Source organism: Girardinichthys multiradiatus, chromosome 24 (genome assembly GCF_021462225.1).
Source record: "Girardinichthys multiradiatus isolate DD_20200921_A chromosome 24, DD_fGirMul_XY1, whole genome shotgun sequence".
NCBI lineage: Eukaryota > Metazoa > Chordata > Actinopteri > Cyprinodontiformes > Goodeidae > Girardinichthys > Girardinichthys multiradiatus.
Genome location: NC_061816.1, coordinates 25,973,386 through 25,995,715, shown reverse-complemented (window position 1 = coordinate 25,995,715; position 22,330 = coordinate 25,973,386). Strand labels below are relative to the sequence as shown.

The 22,330-nt window shown below is 42.4% G+C and overlaps 1 long non-coding RNA gene across 1 annotated transcript; it reads left to right on the top strand.

Moving 5' to 3' along the window:
• The first annotated feature begins 363 nt into the window (after positions 1 to 363).
• LOC124861877 lies at positions 364 to 20,972 on the top strand. The gene is made up of 8 exons (XR_007036781.1): positions 364 to 494; positions 18,762 to 19,208; positions 19,294 to 19,438; positions 19,526 to 19,603; positions 20,210 to 20,378; positions 20,466 to 20,531; positions 20,612 to 20,662; positions 20,756 to 20,972. It is a non-coding gene; the product is annotated as an uncharacterized LOC124861877 (long non-coding RNA).
• The last annotated feature ends 1,358 nt before the right edge of the window (positions 20,973 to 22,330 follow it).

Genomic DNA, 22,330 nt, shown 5'->3' with positions numbered 1-22,330 from the left:
CACCTCCTGATTCCTGTGGCTCAGTCGGCCATCAGAGCACTCTTTATTCTATTCGTCCTTTCTTCCAGCATTTCTGTGCCGGCCAGACTGCTGGCTTCCCTCTCCACACTCAAAAAACTTAACTAAAGCCCCTGTTTGATTAGTTAAATAGTAACTTGTTCATTTAACATATATATTTTGTGTTTATGTTTTTATTTTATTGTCTCGTTGGTTTAACGTAAAACAATGAAACGTTAAATGAACTACATTAGCATTCTTCAGTCCAATGAAGGGTAACTACTTTAAACCAACTCTAAATCTGATGAGGAACTACACTCCATACCAGATGGTGGCAGTAATGCACACCTCAACGCCTTTGTTAACCGCCAATATAGGAAGAAGACGAACTATGGTCTACTAATGCGTATGTTCAATGTTCCCGGATGCAAAGAAGGGGGGAGACTGGCAAGTGAGGACGTTGAATTTTGACGTCTGCGTTATCCTCAGCTTTACAGGTAAGTGTAAATATCTAAGGGAATGAATTGCTTTGGTTTACTGTTAAACTTTTTTTACTTCAAATATGTAAGTTGTCATTTTACATTTGATAAAACTGCTGGGCACCGTCGAATACCAGTTTTATAATCCACTTTGTCTCAATGTTGCCAACTTGCTGACGTCGCTATATTTAGCAACTTTTCAAACCTCTCGACTTTTTTTAAAGGAGCGACTAGTAAAAAATCTAGCCACTTTATCAGATCTTATTGCAGACTTTTGCCGACTCTAACGTAAGAGCACATTACGTTTTTTACTAGTTTTTCGTCGAGATGTTGGTGCACTCGTGAGCTCATCTCCCGTTTAAAAAAGCGCTTTCGAGGCAGACCAGCAGTCCCGCAGCAGCAGCTCCGCCATTATCCAGTCAGAGCTGAACAAATTCACCTTGCCGCGCCCTGCAAATTAATTGTGCATGCGCGAAGCCGCCACTGGTCCGGTGATTGTGTTCATATATATATATATATATATATAATCACATGCGCGCGCACACACACAGGTTAAGAATTGTTTTACACAATTAAAACATTACTATCAATAAATATAATAACCAGTTGCTCAGCATAAAGATTTGCATATACCTCATCAGTACGAATCTCAATACAAGCCTAAATTAATTTCTTTTGTATAATCTGAGTTCATTACTGAAATACCTTTGCAACAAAGTTTTTAAATTATTTTTGAAGACTGATTTTTATTGTTGAATTGTTTTTGTAAAAGGGTTTTGTCTGTTTTTTCTACCATAGTAACACCCCAAAAGACGAACCCTTTGTCTGAACCTCCCCTTTAATGTATGGTTTTTACAAACATAATTTATGATAGTTCTGTTGTTTAACTGAAATGCATAATGTGCCAATAAAAAACTTACAATTGTGTTTTTTTTTTTCTTTTCTTCAACTGACATGTATGTGGCAGTGCAAACGTTGTCCCACCAGGGAGAGTAGTAGGTACAAATTATTGAAGCACTATAGATTAAATCACCACTATGGACCAGGCCAGTGGTACCTTTGCGTACACTTAAATTGTCCATGCATATTTAGGACCTGGTGTGGACTAAAAACATGTGTACAGATGTCATTCTTCTCATTTTAAACAGGTAGCGTCCAGTTCATTCACTTTTCGGTGTGCGTTATGTGACTGCAGTGACCTAACCACAGAGAGAGATTATTTTGTACATATTGGGTCACATTTACGAAACAGTGAGACAGTAACGCGTATTTTTGGGCTGCTCTTTCAAGACAAATATATTTGGTATATTCTATTCACACAAAACCAGTAAGCATAATTTACACTCATTTAAGGATTTCAAAGTAGGTTTAGTTGTGTTGGTTGACCCAGCACAAGATTTAGATGATCTTGAAGGTGTAAGCACTAGCTGCTCTGATTTCTCAAATGCTGAGGTTGAAACTGGGTTGGTGTCAGTAAGTGATGATTCTACTGAAAATTTGCCAGAGCTAATTGAACAGAAGATAGCTGGTATATCATTAAAGATGGAACATATACTTCATATTCCAGCCACAATAGTAGTTTGTTGGAGAAGTTGAGTTTTTTGTTTAGTTCTGCTTGTACTTCAATCACAAAACGAACTGTTGAAGACGTATTCAAGAGTCATAACCTTCATATCAGTCAGGCTGTTGTTGAGGAGTTGCCAATACTGTGTGCATTTCTAACCCTGTGTCAAAGATTTGGTCTAAGCTGCAGTGAGGCAAGCAGCTTGCTTTGCTGTCTGTGATGGGGGTGTATGTCATCAGTTAGCAAGGTGCTGAACCTGAAGATGACCCAGAGGACAAGGTTGTCCTAATTGAGGGTGCGGAGGTTCTCTCTGGTTTGGGGAACATTGCACAGGCATGTTTACTTGTATACAGCACTGCAGATGGGATTTTTATGTTCGTCTTGATTTGAATGGATCAGTAATAAGACTTGGGCACTTCTGTTATTTTATTGTTACTTGTAGTAAGGTCTAATTCACACACAGCATAATGCTTTGTCATGTGTTGGATGAAAATAATGTAACTGATCTACTAAGAGTCTCCCCCTCTTTTTCTTCGTGCTGCATTTTTTTCATACTGACAAAGTCAACATTTTATAGTTCTATTGTATTTTGGGGTTTCCTCGGGAACTGTTAATTGCCAGGTTCATCTGCATTGTTTTGATATGTGGTTTGTATGTGTTAAGGAACTGTAAAGTGTAACTGCACTGACACTTTTGTAATTGCTTCTTTCTATAGATTTTCCTTTTTACATTTTTCTTTGTGCATTGCCTCAAATATTTTTTGGTACTTTGTTTCTTACATTTTCGTTTTTGTGACAATAGTAACATCGATTTGTCTCATTTTATAACTTAATACAAAAATGTATTTTCATATTTTAATATTTTTATAGAGATTTGACCTCTTCCTTGAACACATCATTATAGCTAAAAAAAAATATACAGAACATAAATACCTTCAGTAACTGTAACAATATGCTGCTTTTAACCTTTTTGCATTATTATTTACCATATATGAATTATTTACCTTAAATTATTACAACCCCTTTTATCCTTGACAGTCTTTCCCTTGAGTGCTTTTACCATGTATATTTATTAAATTTGTAACCATCGCCTTCTATATTTTCTCTGTACAATTAAATAAATGCAACGCCAATTATTTTAATTGTCTGTGACTTAGCTTATAATATTGAAACTAGTAATTGCGCTTAAGCATGACTAATTTACCAAAGAATATTAGCACCCTCTACTGGGGTGAGCGACATTTAATAGCAACCTGTTTTATCCGTAGAATATCTAAATATTCATTTACGCATTCAAACATTTATACCAACCTTGTTCCCTTATTAACCAGGCGCTAAGGAACCATTTACTGTTTCAATATACATCTTAACTATATCTTTCCCATCTAATCGTGGAGCACACTTTGTCTCTGCATACCGGGTCGGCACTGCGCTGTTCAATTTGCAACACTCGATTTACAGCACCTTTCTGGACTAAGTGTTTTCAAAATACAAGCATTAACTGCATTATTGCTGCAGCAAAAAGACAAACTCTTACTAAACAATCTATGAGCAGACAATATTAGTAAGGGCATTTCTCGGACGTAGCTCTTACCTCCGTCGAATCTTGGCAGGCCGCATCTCATAAGTTCATCATTTCTGCCCGTCATGTTCCAGGTTTTTCTAATTCAGTAGCTGATGCCCCGTCTCGTTTTACATTTTCAGGTATTCTGCCGTCTCTGTCCATCAGCCTATTTTTACCCTGCTTCGATTATTCCTCTCTCTCCTTCCTCTTTTGCAATCTGCCAAACATTGCTGTATCTCAGGTCTAGCTCCTTCCACTTTCAAACCCTATTCCTTCGCCTGGTAAACCTTTGCAAAATTTTACCTTGCTAAAAACATGTCATCGTACCCGGTTAACATTCAGTCCTAGCTTTCATTACTCGTTGTTTTGAACACCATCGTTTCAAGCTCCCCTACAGCTGCAGCCTTTTAGCAGGCATACATTTCTATCGAAAGATCATCTTTCCGAGCCTTTTCACTCATTACGAATTATTCTTATAATTCATTTGTGCCATCTAGAGATTTAGCCTTTTCAAACCTCAAGTTCTATCCAGACCTTTTCAAATTTTACCTCAAACAAACCAAAACTAAAGGTCCATGTTTCATATCCATGGCTCGCCTTGATAGCCCGTTTTGTTCTTTCCAAGCCATATTCACTTTTGCTCTCAAACGTCCCAAAATCAGCTCACCCAGCACACCCCTTCCTCACTCACGAAGGAGTTTCCACGATGGCCTCCTGGTCCCTGAAATTTCTAGGGCAAACTTTGTTCAGTGCAACATTCCCCCTAGTCAGTTCTCATGTCACTCATTCAGAATCGGGGCAGCCACTTCAGCAGCTATCCAAGGAGTTTCCACAGCTTCCCTACAACAACTCAGCCACTGGTCGACTTCAGCATTTTCTTCATATGTCCGCCCAAACTTCCATTCTGTGCTCTGCTCAATGATCTATCAGCTCTTAGGTAAGAGCTTCTGCATTAACTGGTGATGGTTGGCCTTTTCAGTTTAAACTTATCCTTGCTGTAGCTGTCGCAGAAAGAAATGTTGCTTTTTTGTTTATATGTGATTTAATTTCCTTTGTAAATACTAAGAGATCACTTTGACTTGTGTTGTATTGCTGACATCTGTTGGTGGGGTTGTGTATTGCACCAGGACATGATTACGTGCTGAGCACATGACCAGTAGAGAGATGCACGCTGCGGGTAGATACTGATGACACTTAGAAGATAAGTTACTTTGTTTTTTTTGTTTGGCTGAAAACAGAAGAAACGTACAATAATATCTCCTAAACGTTTGGTCAGAAGGCGCACACGGTATGCTTATGCATTTTATTTTGTAAGTTTTAATGTGGTCGTAAATGTTAATTAGCTGACACGTGTTTACATTGTGTATTCAATATAGTTTTTCACGTTGTTTGCCGGCAAAAGATGATTAAAGCTGGTTAAACATCAGTTGGAGCATGGCTTTATTCTGCACCTGACGAAAAACTCTTGGGAGCAGTTAAAGTGAAAAACGTGTGCGCCTTCTGACCAAACGTTTAGGAGATATTATTGTACGTTTCTTCTGTTTTCAGCCAAACAAAAAAAACAAAGTAACTTATCTAAGTGTCATCAGTATCTACCCGCAGCGTGCATCTCTCTACTGGTCATGTGCTCAGCACGTAATCATGTCCTGGTGCAATACACAACCCCACCAACAGATGTCAGCAATACAACACAAGTCAAAGTGATCTCTTAGTATTTACAAAGGAAATTAAATCACATATAAACAAAAAAGCAACATTTGTTTCTGCGACAGCTACATTTGCTATGTAAGATCGTTTTATCAAACCTCATTCTCTCCCCTCATTCTCTTCAAGGTCCCCATCCTCCAACATCCGTCACCTGACGATATCTGTTAAGTTGCTGACGTTTCTTCTCATCACTTCATTCTCTTTAGATCAAGCTCCCTCTACACCTCATCAGGCACACGCCTCATCCCTCTCTATGCCTTGTCAGGCACACTAATTTTCTTTGCTATCTTTCAGGCTCAGATCATCCCTTGTCTGCGCCCGCCAATCAGATCAACTTCATTCTAACTCCCATACTGTTTTTATTTCAGCCTCGGCCATTTTTGGGGGAAAGACATCTTCAATTCTAATCCTAGATGTCCATTCAAGATCATGTCATTATCAGCATCCATGTTTTCCACCGGGGTCTGAGCGCCAAAGATATTAACTTTATCTATAAACTCCTCTCCCTAGTCTTGACTTCATGCTTCTTCTTATCAGGCACCGTCAATCATCCTCATTTAGCTTCATCATTTTTCTTCTCATAGGTTCAATTTTCCTCTCTTACTCCTTCACTGGCATCTCCTTCACTCTCCTTGCCTTCTCTGCTTAACTCTTCATCATCCCCATTGACTTCGCGGCAATGGATGAATTTTCAATGCCTCCGCAGCCCAAAATATCACCCGTAGGCGCTTTCAATTATGCCTTGGCAGGCATTCCTACCTAGATAGTTAGGCTTTCACTATCTCTGCCATCTGCAGGCGCTTTCAATCATGCCTTTGCAGGCATCTCTATTTAGATGATTAGACTTTTTACTGTCTCCGCCTTTGGCAGGCGCCTCGGCGGGCGTCTCAGTCAATTATTAGGCTCATCTGCCCTGTCAGGCAACCTCTATTTGAAGAAGTTATCTAAGATTACCCTTAATTACTCTAGGGCTGAACACCATACTTTACTTGCAATTTCAACTTTGTAACTCCCTCTTTAGTCTAACTCACGTCACCCTCAGACTACAAGTCTTCCTCCAAGGTCCGAGCGCCAAAAAGATAATTTTCATTAATAAACCTGCTAATCATTATCTCGTTGTTTCTCCCTTTTTGAGTCTTTCCAGGTTGAAATATATATATTGCATGTCAGTGTTGCAATGCTCATGCTACCAAGTGCCTGGAACACCTCCCGAGGAAGGCGTCCAGGAAGCATCCGGCATAGATGCCCGAGCCAACTCAACTGGCTCCTCTCGATGTGGAGGAGCAGCGGCTCTACTCCGAGCCTCTCCCGGATGGCCGAGCTCCTCACCCTATCTCTAAGGGAGTGCCCGGCCACCCTACGGAGAAAGCTAATTTCAGCCGCTTTTATCCGGGATCTCGTTCTTTTGGTCATGACCCAAAGTTCATGGCTATAGGTGAGGTTAGGAACACAAACCGACCAGTAAATTGAGAGCTTCGCTTTTCAGCTCAGCTCTCTTTTCACCACAACGGACCGGCACAGCGCCCCCATTACTGTGGCAGCCGCACCGATCCGTCTGTTGGTCTACCGCGCCATTCTTCCCTCACTCGTGAACAAAACTCCGAGATACTTAAACTCCTCCTCTTGAGGCAGGAACTCCCCTCCAATCTAAAGAGGACAAGCCACCCTTTTCCGGTCGAGAACCATGGCCTCGGACTTGGAGGAGCTGATGTTCATCCCAGCCGCTTCACACTCGGCTGCGAACCGCCACAGCGCATGCTGTAGGACTTGGCTAGAGGGGGCCAGCAGGACCACGTCATCTGCAAAAAGAAGAGACCCTTGGCTGCGCCTAGAAATCCTGTTCATAAAAGTTATGAACAGGACCAGTGACAAAGGGTAGCCCTGCCGGAGTCCAACATGCAGCGGGAACAGGTCCGACTTAGTGCTGGCAATGCGAACCAAACTCCTGCTCTGCTCGTACAGGGACCGGGTGGCCCCTGATAAAGGGCCATTGATTCCATACTCCTGGAGCACCACCCAAAGGGCATCACGAGGGACACAGTCAAATGCCTTCTCCAGGTCCACAAAACACATGTGGACCGGTTGGGCAAACTCTCATGAACCCTCGAGTACCCTGTAGAGGGTATAGAGCTGGTCCGGTGTTCCACGGCTGGGACGAAAACCACACTGCTCCTCCTATCGGCCGGACTCTCCTCTCCAATACCCTGGCGTAGGCCTTACCAGGGAGGCTGAGGAGTGTGATCCCCCTGTAGTTGGAACACACCCTCTGGTCACCCTTCTTATGTAGGGGGACCACCACCCCAGTCTGCCAATCCAAAGGCACTGTCCCCGTCCGCCACGCAATGTTGAAGAGGCGTGTCAACCATGACAGCCCCACAACATCCAAAGACTTGAGGTACTCAGGGCGGATCTCATCCAACCCCGAAACCCTGCCATCGCGGAGCTTTTTAACCACCTCGGTGACTTCGGCCCGGGTGATGAAAGAGTCTAACCCTGAGTCCCCAGCCTTTGTTTCCACCAGGGAATGCGTGATGGCTGGATTGAGGAGATCCTCAAAATACTCTTTCCACCACCTGATATTGTCCCCAGTCGAGGTCAGCAGCTCCCCACCCCCACTGTAAACAGTGTTGGCGAAGCACTGCTTCCCCCTCCTGAGGCGCCGGACGGTTTGCCAGAGTCGCTTCGGGGCCAACCAGTAGTCCTTCTCCATGGCCTCACCGAACTCCTCCCAGGTCCGAGTTTATGCCTCCGCCGCGGCACGCTTGTCCCACGGTACCCTTCGGCCGCCTCAGGAGTCCCACAAGCCAATAGGACTCCTTCTTCAGCTTGACAGCGTCCCTTACTGCCGGTGTCCACCACCGGATTTGGGGATTGCCGCCGTGACAGGCACCGCAGACCTTACGGCCGCAGCCACTGGCAGCAGCATCGACAATACATGCAGAGAACATGGTCCACTCGGACTCTGTCTCCAACATCCCTCGGAATCTGGTCAAAGGTCTCCCGGAGGTGAGAGTTGAATACATCCCTGGCCAAGGGGTCCGCCAGACGTTCCCAGCAGACCCTCACTATGCGCTTGGCCCTGCCAAGTCTGTCCAGCTTTCTCCTCTCCCAGCGGATCCAACTCACCACCAGGTGGTGATCAGTGGACAGCTCAGCCCCTCTCTTCATCCGAGTGTCCAAAACATGCGGCCGAAGGTCTGATGATACGACAACAAAGTCGATCATTGACCTCCTGCCTAGGGTATCTTGGTACCAAGTGCACTGATGAACACCCTTATGTTTGAACATGGTGTACATTATAGACAATCCGTGACTAGCACAGGAGTCCAATAACAAAACACCGCTTGGATTCAGATCGGGCAGGCCATTCCTCCCGATCACGCCTCTCCAGGTGTCACTGTCGTTCCCCACGTGGGCGTTGAAGTCCCCCAGCAGAATAATGGAGTTCCCAGGAGGGGCACTATCCAGCACCCCCGACAGGGACGACAAGAAGGCCGGGTACTCCGCACTACCACTCGGCCCGTATGCCGAAATGATAGTCAGAGACCTCTCCCCAACCCGAAGGCGCAGGGATGGGACCCTCTCATCCACTGGGGTAAACCCCAACACGAGACGGCTGAACTGGGGGGCAACAAGCAAACCCACCCCAGCCTGATGCCTCTCCCTGTGGGCTAGGGCTGGGCGATATGGCTTAAAAATAAAATCTCCGATTTTTTTTTACCAAATCCGATTAATCGATTTAGTTTCCTCTTTCATTTCATGAAAACAAATTTGAGAAATTATTTTCAGAAACTTGCTTTTATTTCAATCATCCACCTGGAAGTTGACCCGACTTCAAATCTCAACTATAAATACAAGCCGTTAAACGTGTTTGTAGAACAAGATGCAGGCCATTCACCAAGATGGAAGCCCCTGCCATCGTTAACCCTGAAAATACAACAAAAAATGCCTGTGATATTACACATTAGCTAGTTTCTCAGTTTTGAGTATACATCTCAAAACAAGCCTAACTTCACTTGTTTAACTTCAACAACTAGCTTAAAAAATAAAACAATATATAAAAGTGCCTTGTATTAGGGTAAAAAACGTTTCCCCTTTAGAATATTTTGACAGTATATTTTCTTAAACAGAAAGTCAACACTGTATGCCATTATCAAAACATCTTCCCCTTTTGGGACTAATACAGTGCAAAATAAAATTGCATTAGATTTCACAAAAGTTTTAAGAAAATATAGCTTATGTATACAAAAGAGTATTTCAATAAATCCCTGATACAATCATGGAAAAGATTACATCATCCTTGATTTCTTTTTCTAAATGTATATTACTTGATGAAAACAATGAACAAGAAATCAAGTGTTATGTCATATTTTTATTCTATGACTATGTAAACAAAATGAAAGAGTTACTTTTCAAACATATATTCATTGCATAGTCAGCAAAATCAATATGACATACTTGCTGTCTTTTGAGGTTTTTTCTACACATTTTTGGCAAGAAAAACAAGCCTGTCTAGTGCATCTAGCTTCAGGCATGCCCTGTAGCATGTAACAATGCCCCCTCCCACACTAAAAACCCTCTCTGATGGGGCACTAGTAGCAGGGACAGAAAGATATTTCTTGGCCAGTTTCCTGAGTCTTGGAACGTTTGGTTCGTGGCGCTTCCACCACTGAAGTGGATCGGTGTCTGGGTCGACCTCCGAGGTCAACAGGTAAGTTGCCAGCTCAGTTTCTATTTTCACAGTCTCTGATTCATGGGGACATGGCACTGTCAAATTTTTTTTGAAGAAGGCACCTAAAGTCATTTTCTTATTGGGCGGAGCCTGTTCTTCTTTGCACATATGCACAGCTGCACCATTTAGCTGGTGTGATGCACTTGTTTCAGCAGGCAGAGACATCAGTTCAGTGACTGCCCTTTTTTTGATGTGTTCCACCCTGCCTGGGTAGGTTGTTCGGAACCTGGGATCCATTAGTGAGGCCATGTCTAAGAGTTCATCCTGCACATTGTTGCTGTATTTATCATTAAGGTACTGCTGTATGTTTTTTTTTTTATTGTTTTAGTGAGCTCAGTGTCTTCCTCCGCTGGCTGTAGGAGACTGGTTTTAAACAAATGGAGAACCGGTTTAATGTAGGGAACACTGACATATGCCTCACCAGACAGGGCATCAGTAAAGTCTTGGAGGGGTCGAACAGCCTTATTTACAGATTCCAAAACATCAATGTCTTGCCAAGTAGGCACAAGATGCCGGCTTTTCTTGTCTGAACCCAAGACACGAACTATCGCTTTTTCCTGTTCCAGAAATCTCTATCATTTTTTTGACGCAAACCCCATCTAGTGGGGGACTGTTATTAGTTGATGCAGGGGTAGACCAAGCTCAGCCTGTACTTCACTCAGTTCTCTTCGTTTTTTCCAACTGTAGGAAAAGGCAGCAGTAGCCTTTTTACAAACCCCTATGGCACGTTCAATCCGTGGGTCCTTCACACCATTCTCTGTATAATAATGAAAACACAAATGCATCAGGTTTACTGTTATAATAAGCTACAATTAACTTACTGGTCAATTTTGACTTTTTTCTCTGATATTATTTTACAGATGTAGGGACACAGACACACACATACTCACATGGTACATGTACATACGTATATACATACATTTTGTATAAATATTATGTATTATTTGATGAAAATACATTAATTGCTTATGTATTAAGTGTACTGTGTATTTTCTGTGGGAAAATGGCCATGACTGCATGTCGAATGACAAAAAAGACACTATGTATGACATGTATATAAAATACAAAATAAGATTTACTAAATATATATAGATTCGATTCTTACGTATAGCATTATGTAGTTTATGTCCAAAACACTGGAGGTTTGGCCACCCGATGTCTTTCAGAGCTTTAATAATGTTGGTGCCGCTGTCTGTTGTCATACAGATGAGTCGGTCTTCTGAAAGGTTCCAGGAGTTCAGAGCGTCTTCTAACCCCTCGGCAATGACCTGACTTTTGTGATCATCGGGAAAGTAAGCTGTTTGCAGGCAGACACTTCATAGAGCCCAGTCATCGTCGACAAAATGCGCAGTCAAACTCATATATGGCTCCATTGTCCGACTGGACCACAAGTCTGTTGTGGCAGAGTAAAAACTTACAGCCGCCAACTCTGTTGCAATCCTTTCACGTGTGCTTTTGTACAGGTGGGGCAAGGCAACTTCAGCAAAATATTTCCGGCTAGGTAGTACATACCTTGCGTCTAAAGTTTTCAGCAGGTGAATGAAGCCAGACTTTTCCACTGTATAAATAGGCACAGTATCTTTGGCAATAAACAACGCGACAGCATCCGTGATCGCTTTCTATCGGGGCCCAGTCTTTTCGTAGGGAACACTGTATGAAAGTGATTCCCCTAAGGTGGGTTGTCTCTTGGCAGGGATTTCTGGTCTGTTGCTGTCCTGAGCTTTTCGTAGAGAGCAGTATTTCTCCCACTTCACTGAATGCTTCTGTTTCAAGAGTTGAAATAAATTTGTAGTGCTTCCACCTTTAGTAGCAACAGGCTTTAAACAGATTTTACAACGTGCTGTGTGTTGCTCCAAGTCCGTGGTCACGAAACCGAACCAGTTCCATATAATTGATGAAGTCGTGCCTTTTTTGGGAACAAGGTCTTCCTTGCTAGATGCCATTTTCGGTGTTTCTGTGAGAGACAGGTCTACTGACGTCACTCAGCTACAGAGGCCCGAGGAGTTCACTGGCGCGACAGAAAAAAATTCCGATTTCCCAAAAATTAAATCTTCATTAATTGCAAATTCGAATTAATCGATAAAATCGATTTATCGCCCAGCCCTACTGTGGGCCACTCCAGAGTAGAAGAGAGTCCAGCCCCTCTTGAGGAGATGGGTTCCAGAGCCCACGCTGTGCGTGGAGGCAAGCCCGACTATTTCTAGTCGATATCTCTTGACCTCCTGCACAAGCTCAGGGTCCTTCCCCCCCAGCGAGGTGACATTCCACGTCCCTAGAGCCAGCCTAAGCATCCGGGGATCGGGCCGCCGAGGTCTCCACCTTTGTCTGCCGCCCAATCCTCTGCACAGCTCCCTCACGGTTCCCCCTGCAGGTGGTGGGCCCACTGGGGGGATGGCCTCGCGTCTCTCGTTCGGGCTTGGCCGCCAGGCGCTCTCCGACGAGTCCCGACCCCAGGCCTGGCTCCACGATGGGACCCCGGCTCCGCCGTACTGGGCGACGTCACTTGCCTCGATTTTGTAGTCGTCATGAGGGGTTCTTAAAATTGATTCTATTAAAAATAAAATCTTTGACATACTCCCAAAGATGATTACTTCATCCTCAGCAAGTGAGACAACATTGGAAATAACTGCTGAACCTGATTTTTGTTTGGACTGCTTTTATCCTGTGGAGCTTCCTGATTAATCAGAAATATTAGCTTCATCTAAACCTTCAACTTGTATGTTAGACCCAATCCCAACCAAATTATTTAAGGAAGTGTTCCCTCTGATTACCAGCCCCATTTTAGGTATGATTAACCCTATCCTTAGTAAATTTATATGTACCACAGGCTTTTAAGGTAGCTGTAATTAAACCTTTACTTAAGAAACCTTCGCTTGATCAAGATGACTTGAAAAGACCTATATCCAATCTTCCATTCCATTCAATTCTTGAGAAAATAGTTGCTAATCAAACGTGTGAGCATTTACACAGCAATGACCTGTTTGAAGAGTTTCAGTCAGGCTTCAGAGCTCATCATAGCACTGAAACAGCTCTGCTGAAAGTCACTAATGATATTCTTATGGCCTCAGATAATGGACTTGTGTCTGTACTTGTCCTGTTAGATCTCAGTGCAGCATTTGATACAGTCGATCATAATATTCTCTTAGAAAGGCTGGAATATGCTGTAAGGAACAGGGGAACAGCGCTAGGCTGGTTTAAATTTTATTTGTCTGACAGATTCCAGTTTGTTCATGTAAATGATAAATCATCTTTAATCTCCAGGGTTAATTATGGAGTACCACAGGGTTCAGTATTTGGGACAATTCTCTTTACTGTATATATGTTTCCAATCAGTAAAATCATCAGGCAGCATAGGATACATTTTCACTGTTACGCTGATGATACTCAGCTTTACTTATCCATGAATCCTGATGAGCCCAACCAGTTAGATAGACTACAAGCATGTCTTGAAGATATAAAAACTTGGATGACTTTACATTTTCTGCTTCTAAATTCAGACAAGACAGAAGTTGTCGTCTTTGGACCGGAGTCTTTTAAAAAAGAAACTTCTTAGTCAATCACTTAACCTGGATGGCATTAAATTGATCTCTGATAATAAAAAAACCTTGGTGTTATTTTTGACCAGGACATGTCATTTAAATCCCATATTAAACAGGTTTCTAGGATTTCCTTCTTTCACCTCCGGAACATTGCCAAAATTAGAAACATCTTATCCAGGAGTGACGCTGAAAAACTAGTCCTTTCCCTTTACTGTGGAATATAGATGCACAGCCAGGACATGTCAATGAATGGGTTCCTCACCCAAGCCAAGTATTCACCTTAGCACTGTCATCCACTTGGTGGGTCATAAGGGTACAAGTCACATGTGACGTGATAGGTGAAACAGGGAACACCAGGTGATTGCGAGGGACACAGCCAGTACAAGTTGTTGGGAGTTATGATTATTGATTGATTAATCTTGATCAATAATTATAATTAAAATCATAATTTGACTAAATCAATTTCTTAACCAAAATCCTCATTTATGAATCGAGACCAGAGAGGTATCTGGTGTTGTAATTGTGGCTCAACGCCTTTGATAATTACAACCGTTAAATACTCCGTAATAACTACTAACTATTGCCAGAGATGTCACTGTTTAATCGACCGTTTCTGCCGAAACGTGTGGAACTTTAACCTTATCTTGATTGACGAATCACTCTTGCACAAAAATAAAAACAAAACGCCTTCTGTTATCATCTACGTTAATATTTAGTAAATCACCTACTCAACATGCAAAGTTCTACATAAAAGGGGTAAATTATCTAACTAAGCAAAATAAAGAAAACAGCAGTGGGTGTGTATTGAATCAACCAGCAGTTATGACAAAGGGGTGTGGTGGTGAGTGGAGGGTGGGGCGCAGCTCCAACTGTAACTCAGTTATATTCATTCATAAAACCTCCCCCAACTCCTGAGCAGACAGAGTTATAAAACGTTTGGCGGCAAGCTAGCAAGCAGTAAGGTTGGAGACAAAGAAAAATGGGGAATTTCACCATGAGGTTATTTTAACAGTCCAGTCTTACAGCGCACCTCTCAGGTGTTCAATACTCCACAAAACACGCACAGAGCGGGGAGCGCAGCTGCTTCAAGGTAAAACGCAGCACATCAAAGTTTCAATAACAGTGTTACATGCACATATCATTCAGAACCCATTAGATTCTAACTAGCGATTCTCATCGCACTACAACCTCTGACCCTGCCCAGGCTTTCTAATAAAGAAATAAAAATAAAGGTGGGTTTTACTTGTTGTCGGCTTCCTTCTGAGTGGGGGTCGAGCGAGGAAGAGTGGGGTGAGGGGGTTAACTGTGCGTCCACAATTAACTTCAGGAAAAGAGGTCAGTCTTCGTCCTCTGGCCTTCTTGGCAAAAAGGAAAAATATGATCTGACCATCAAAGTAGACTTGTGATGAAACACGGTAGCGGTTCGACTCCTCGAAACTCCGTGTTCTTAGTTACGTGTTAAGCTCACGTCTTCGATCGGCAAAGTGAAATTTCTGGCCTTCTCATTCCAGAAACCTCAGTTGTGAATTGTTCGTTGGCCAATGAGAGAGAATAAATGAAATCCACTCGGGACTCTTCTCCAGGTGATGCTTCAGATGTTGGTGATCGGGTCACAATCTCCAGCTGAAGGCGGCGTGTTCAACATGGATGCCTCCATATACTGGTCCTTCTCAAAATATTAGCATATTGTGATAAAGTTCATTATTTTCCATAATGTCATGATGAAAATTTAACATTCATATATTTTAGATTCATTGCACACTAACTGAAATATTTCAGGTCTTTTATTGTCTTAATACGGATGATTTTGGCATACAGCTCATGAAAACCCAAAATTCCTATCTCACAAAATTAGCATATCATTAAAAGGGTCTCTAAACGAGCTATGAACCTAATCATCTGAATCAACGAGTTAACTCTAAACACCTGCAAAAGATTCCTGAGGCCTTTAAAACTCCCAGTCTGGTTCATCACTCAAAACCCCAATCATGGGTAAGACTGCCGACCTGACTGCTGTCCAGAAGGCCACTATTGACACCCTCAAGCAAGAGGGTAAGACACAGAAAGACATTTCTGAACGAATAGGCTGTTCCCAGAGTGCTGTATCAAGGCACCTCAGTGGGAAGTCTGTGGGAAGGAAAAAGTGTGGCAGAAAACGCTGCACAACGAGAAGAGGTGACCGGACCCTGAGGAAGATTGTGGAGAAGGGCCGATTCCAGACCTTGGAGGACCTGCGGAAGCAGTGGACTGAGTATGGAGTAGAAACATCCAGAGCCACCGTGCACAGGCGTGTGCAGGAAATGGGCTACAGGTGCCGCATTCCCCAGGTCAAGCCACTTTTGAATCAGAAACAGCAGCAGAAGCGCCTGACCTGGGCTACAGAGAAGCAGCACTGGACTGTTGCTCAGTGGTCCAAAGTACTTTTTTTGGATGAAAGCAAATTCTGCATGTCATTCAGAAATCAAGGTGCCAGAGTCTGGAGGAAGACTGGGGAGAAGGAAATGCCAAAATGCCAGAAGTCCAGTGTCAAGTACCCACAGTCAGTGATGGTCTGGGGTGCCGTGTCAGCTGCTGGTGTTGGTCCACTGTGTTTTATCAAGGGCAGGGTCAATGCAGCTAGCTATCAGGAGATTTTGGAGCACTTCATGCTTCCATCTGCTGAAAAGCTTTATGGAGATGAAGATTTCATTTTTCAGCACGACCTGGCACCTGCTCACAGTGCCAAAACCACTGGTAAATGGTTTACTGACCATGGTATCACTGTGCTCAATTGGCCTGCCAACTCTCCTGACCTGAACCCCATAGAGAATCTGTGGGATATTGTGAAGAGAACGTTGAGAGACTCAAGACCCAACACTCTGGATGAGCTAAAGGCCGCTATCGAAGAATCCTGGGCCTCCATAAGACCTCAGCAGTGCCACAGGCTGATTGCCTCCATGCCACGCCGCATTGAAGCAGTCATTTCTGCAAAAGGATTCCCGACCAAGTATTGAGTGCATAACTGTAGATAATTATTTGAAGGTTGATGTTTTTTGTATTAAAAACACTTTTCTTTTATTGGTCGGATGAAATATGCTAATTTTGTGAGAGGAAGTTTGGGTTTTCATGAGCTGTATGCCACAATCATCCGTATTAAGACAATAAAAGACCTGAAATATTTCAGTTAGTGTGCAATGAATCTAAAATATATGAATGTTAAATTTTCATCATGACATTATGGAAAATAATGTCACAATATGCTAATATTTTGAGAAGGACCTGTATAGCACCCTGTGACGTCAGACTTGGGGCGTCCCTGTCGTATTAGTCACAATGTCCTGGATACAAAATGGCCGAAAACACCAGGAGGCCTGGTGGTGTCCAGCAACATGCACATGGTCCAATATATTCAGCAAACAAGTGGTCCAACAAAGTCGATGGGTTCCTCACGCTCCACAAAGCAAAATATTCACTGTGGCACATTTTTTATTTTCAAAGCGGAGAAAGCCTTTGATCCTCCGGAGGTGCCAGCCCCCCCACAGACTTTGATAGTCCCTCTGGTTGTTATGATGACTCAGCGGTGTATTCATGCTTTCAGCATCTGATCCTGCAAACTGCGTTCCTGAAGATATATGAGCAATTACTTTATGTATTTTCATGCTTTAAGTAAAACATTACACATATATAGGATTAGAATAGAATTGGCAGAAATTCAACCTTTCCATGCTTTGAATCTTTTAAATCGTGGTTTTGTTCAAAGTTGAACGGAGTAGGTTTCAGCAGAGCTGACGTTTCTCTATTTTATTACAAAGCAGGCAGACGTCTGATCAGGCCATGCTTGGAAAGGGAAGGCTGAGACGAAAAAAAACGAACCCATGCACACCTTTCTAGCTTCATTCTACGCGTAGTTATTTAGTCTGTTGTCGCACCTTTGTTGACAGGCCATTGTAATCCAATCTCCGTCGCTGCGGGGGCTGCGATTGACGTAGGAGGCAGAAATCTTTATGGTTTGTGCCTCTATAGATGCTAAATAGATCTTGTCAATTTCAAGGATCTACATGGTTTTTGATGGAAATTATAGGGAGCAGAAGGTTTGAGGAGAGCTGACGATTCTTTATTTTATTACAAAGCAGGGAAAGCCTTTGATCCATTAGTTAATAACTCATATATCCACAATAATTCACGTTTATTCAACCACAGTTACAACTTTGTTTAGCTTGGGCAAGCCTGCTGTGATGTGTCTGAACTGTTTTGTGGATTATAAGTGCTTTATTAATGCAATCAGCGGATCTACTTTCTGCACAAACTAGACTTTGTAGTGTGCCGGGGCCCATTGGGGACGAGGCTTCTTTGCCAGTTCTATTTTTAGAAACTGAGAGGACCTATAGGTTTTGTGTAGTCGTTTCAGAGAGCATTCGGACTGTGAAACGTTAAACACTTGATTGCTTGTGCGTGCAAAAGGAGGACTTGTTTTTGAAAGAGCTGCTGAAACAATAAGCTTGTTACTGCATAACTAAACTAATTTGCTGTTTTTCAGTTTTTATTTTTGCCTAAAACTGTCAAAGGGCTGCAAGTGAATGACTCTACGTTAATTGTTGTTGTTGACCTGTGTCTGCTGTGTAAAGTTACCTTGATACAAAGTTTTTGGAGAATTAATCCTATTTAAATGAAATAAACTGAAACAGATTCATAAACATTTAAGCATGTATTAAGAGACAAAGTAATCACAATTTACCTTTTCAAATGTGACAGACATAGGCAGATAAATGTTATTTTAATAACCTGTGTCAGAAATGGTGAGGAATTTTCAAACATTTTCACTTCTTGCATTGCCTAGGAATGTTTGATATGGGCATGCTTGGTGCTGTTGAAAAGGGCAGAGTCAGACGAGAATAACGAGCCCAGGCTCTCTGTCGCGGCTTCACGCTACAAGCTGTAATTCGCACTGGTGTGCGTGCGTCGCACCTCCATTGACGCACCATTGTAAAATGTTTGCTGCCGCTGCCTGGGCTGTGGTTAACCTAGGATGCTGAAAATCTCTATGCATGTTCCTCTAAATATGCTTAACAGATCCTGTCAGCTTGCAGGACCTACATGCTTTTTTTTTTTTTTGCACGGTGTTGTGCTCTGATAGCCAGCTGAGCTTTGTTATAAATGCTTTGTGACTCACATACACTCTCCCCCCATTTTTTTCTGTTTAGAACATGTCTGAGAAGCCAGAAATTCAGTGCCCCATGTGCAAGTGGACATATTTAAACATTGCCCGGCACCTGAAGATGGCTCACAGATGTGTGAACCAACAAGAGTGGAGTATCCTGGTGAACTGGGCAACGGGACACAACAATATCTGTAGCTGCCCTTGTCCTGTGTATGGGTGCAAATACAAGCCTGGAAACCACCTTGAAAGGCACATTATCAACACCCACCCAGAGTTCTGCCAGCAAACAGCAGGAGATGCTGTCCCGTGCCAGGACAATCCAGGCCATGCTTCTGCTGGGGGAGCTGTGGGTATCCATGAGCACTCCATCCATGGTGTCGGATTTTGACAAGAGGGAGCTGGACGCCCCGGCTAGCCGGGTGGTGGAGCAGCCTACTTCCAGTGAAGACCAGGTGTGCTTCAGTGTGCCCTGCACAGACCTCTTGAAAAGGTAATCAAGCAGAATTGTTTCATTCATCTTGAAGAGATGAAATATAGAGAAATGCAGTTGAAAGTGATTGTAATTTTCATATCAGCAACAAATCTGAGCTGGAGAAGATCAGGGTGGATCTGGAGGCTAGGGTGGCAGAGCAGCAGCACACCATAACAACCTATAAGAGATTGGTGGCCAGTCTGAGGAGAAGGCTGGCTCCTGCAGGGGTCGATCCCACTGCTCATCTGGTAGGCTTAGCATGTTATTTTTAATTTTTTTTGGGGTTCTGAGTTGGGGGGTAGGGTCATCTAACTGACGTAGTTGGTGTGTGACAGGTTAAGAGACAGAGGACTGAGGTGGGGGAGGCATCCACCAGCACCCACTTTGAGCCCCTTTCCGGTGGAGGATCACAGGTGAGAACGTCATCTTTGACACGACATCTGGTGACGTAACCAGAAGGTGGGTGTAACCAGAAGGTGGGTGTAACCAGAAGGTGGGTGTAACCAGAAGGTGGGTGTAACCAGAAGGTGGGTGTAACCAGTAGGTGGGTGTAACCAGAAGGTGCGTAACCCTGCATGTTGATCGGATGTCATCAATAGGGGGATGAATCTAGAAACAACCAATTAAAAGAGAGGGATGCGTTTAAGGCTGTTATTATTTGATTGTATTATTTTACTGTATTATGTAATTGTATGTTTTTAGATGTTTTTTACATCTAAAAAAAGAAAACATATAGTTTCTCCACTTCAAAGGTACACTCACTTAATGCAGGCACGGCACACGAAATCCTGATAAAAAGAGAACCTGACAATTGTAAATTCATTTTGTTTTAACACAGGGTTATTTAGATGTTATTTAGGAAAGAAGGAAGACAAAAAACAATTAGATACATAACGTTTCTTTCTCTGCTCATATGTTTGAGTAATCGGATCTACACCAGCAGTTTGTAGAGATGAACTGAAAATAAAAAAAGTTCAAAAGTTCTCAGACAATTCATATCCTCTGTTTATTGATTTAAGGCGTCTGCGGTTTTGTTGAGGTGTCTCGGGGTGTGACCAAGGAGCGTAGCCCTGCACGTTGATCGGATTTCGTCATTTGAAACTAAAAAAGGTGACGAAGTCAGTCATTCTGCTTCTATCAAGAGATACAATGCAATCTTTACGGGGAGATCAGCTTCAAATCTGGGAGGTAAAAGTTTATTTTTTTTATTATTTTAATGAAATATTTCTAGAACACTTGTAGAGAGAGAAAATAAAATGCCGGAACATATTTCAGGAAACAAAGAAGGTGGTGAAGTCTGTCATTCTGCTTCTATCAAGAAATACAACGCAATCTTCAGTAGTAAGTATTCATCTGTAAGAATTCCTTAAGTGCTTGTGAATGCTCCTTGATAATAATAATGTTTAACTTGTATTCTTTAGAACCCACAAGTGATGAGCTGGATGGTATCGTTTTAACACAGTCCGACTACAGTAATTATTAACTGCAACTACATCTGGTTTAGTCAACTGGTGAATGCTATTTTGTGATTTAAAAAAAGAAAGGAAATAAAATTCTACTTACAGATTTAACGAGAGACGTATTCCTGAATGATCACCTTGAAGGAGTCAGCGGATGTAACCGTCTGTCCCTGAAAAAATCAAAGTTGAGATGGAAACTAGTCTTCAAAAAAGACAATCCAATCCCAGCTAAACATATCCATGAAGGAGAGGGTGAAGCCATTCATGCACCACAGTCCCCTGACCGTGCACCGGAAAAATGAACAGCTCCGGAAGAGGAGAGTGAGAAAAAAAAAATATATATTTTTTTTTCTATGCATATGTTTTCACGGGTCTATGCGATATTGCAAACTTGTTTTAACCCCTGAATAAATATTTTAAAGATATATTGAATGATTTAATCCAGAACCCAAGCCTGGATAACATTCAGCAGAACTGTACCAGTTCAGTGCAGGAAGAGTTGGAACCGCCCGGAACCGTTCAAATACCCCGTGTACCTAGTAAGTTATAGTTATATTCAAATTCTGTTCTATCCAATTTTTTTTTTTTTTCAAAAGACCTGCATTGTAAGGTAACTTTATTTTGTTTCACAGAATATCTGTTGAGGAAAAGACAGCGACTCTGTGCTCTTTATACCAGGGAGGAGCTTGTTAGAGGTTTAATGAATGGTACGTTTAATTCTTATTTTACCTTCTGAATTAATTCGCATTTCATTCATTTCTTTTTTCTTTATCTTTCCAGAGGCAACGTTGATGGTGGAGCAGATTTCATCGATACCCGGACAGCAACAGCGCAGACAGAGTTTCTCTATCCTAACGTGACCGTTGTAATAAAGCATCAAGTTTAACGCTTCTGGCTGCATGTCAGACATTGTTACTGAAACATTGTACTGATATCAAGGTAATTTAAACTGATCCCTGGGTTTTATTCTTCTTCTTATACTCATGTTAATATGGATAGCCAGATCACACATGTGCTGAATGAGATAAGGAATGCTGTCGCTCAGCTGTTGGGGTGTGGAATGAGTGATCAGCTCAAACCAACAGTCAGACTCAGAGGAACGACACAGAGACTCTTTCTACTCGCAGTGAGGGTAATCACACTGATCTGCAGTGGACTACAGAGGTGTGATCACCGACGGAGTTTATTTTATACAGCAAAGTAAACAGACATATCAGGTTACAAAATAGGGGTGCAAGACAGGTCAGGCAGAGTTAGAGAGTGGAAAGAGGAACAGCTGGTTCTGTTTTTTGGTGTTGTGAAACCAGCTACACATAGACCAGAATAACAAGTGAATGCAGAATGTTTCAGAACGCATCTGACCTTTTAGAATAGACAAGAAATATATGTGAGTGATAATGGTGAACATTTAATGTATATACAGCCCCTCCTTGTTTATCACAAACAAATACAGTCAAATAATTAAATCATAAAAAGAATAATGAAAATACCCTCTGTGTGAGCGGAAAACCTGTCGGACGGAAAACAGTTTATATGGCAGGAAAATACTCACATGGCCCCCTCCGTCCAAGGCAGGCACCAAAAGGGTAGAGGGATAAGCAATAGAAATCATAAACAGAAAATGTAAAGTATAATGCACTTATAATGTTTAAAAATAAGCTGAATATAAGGTAGATATAG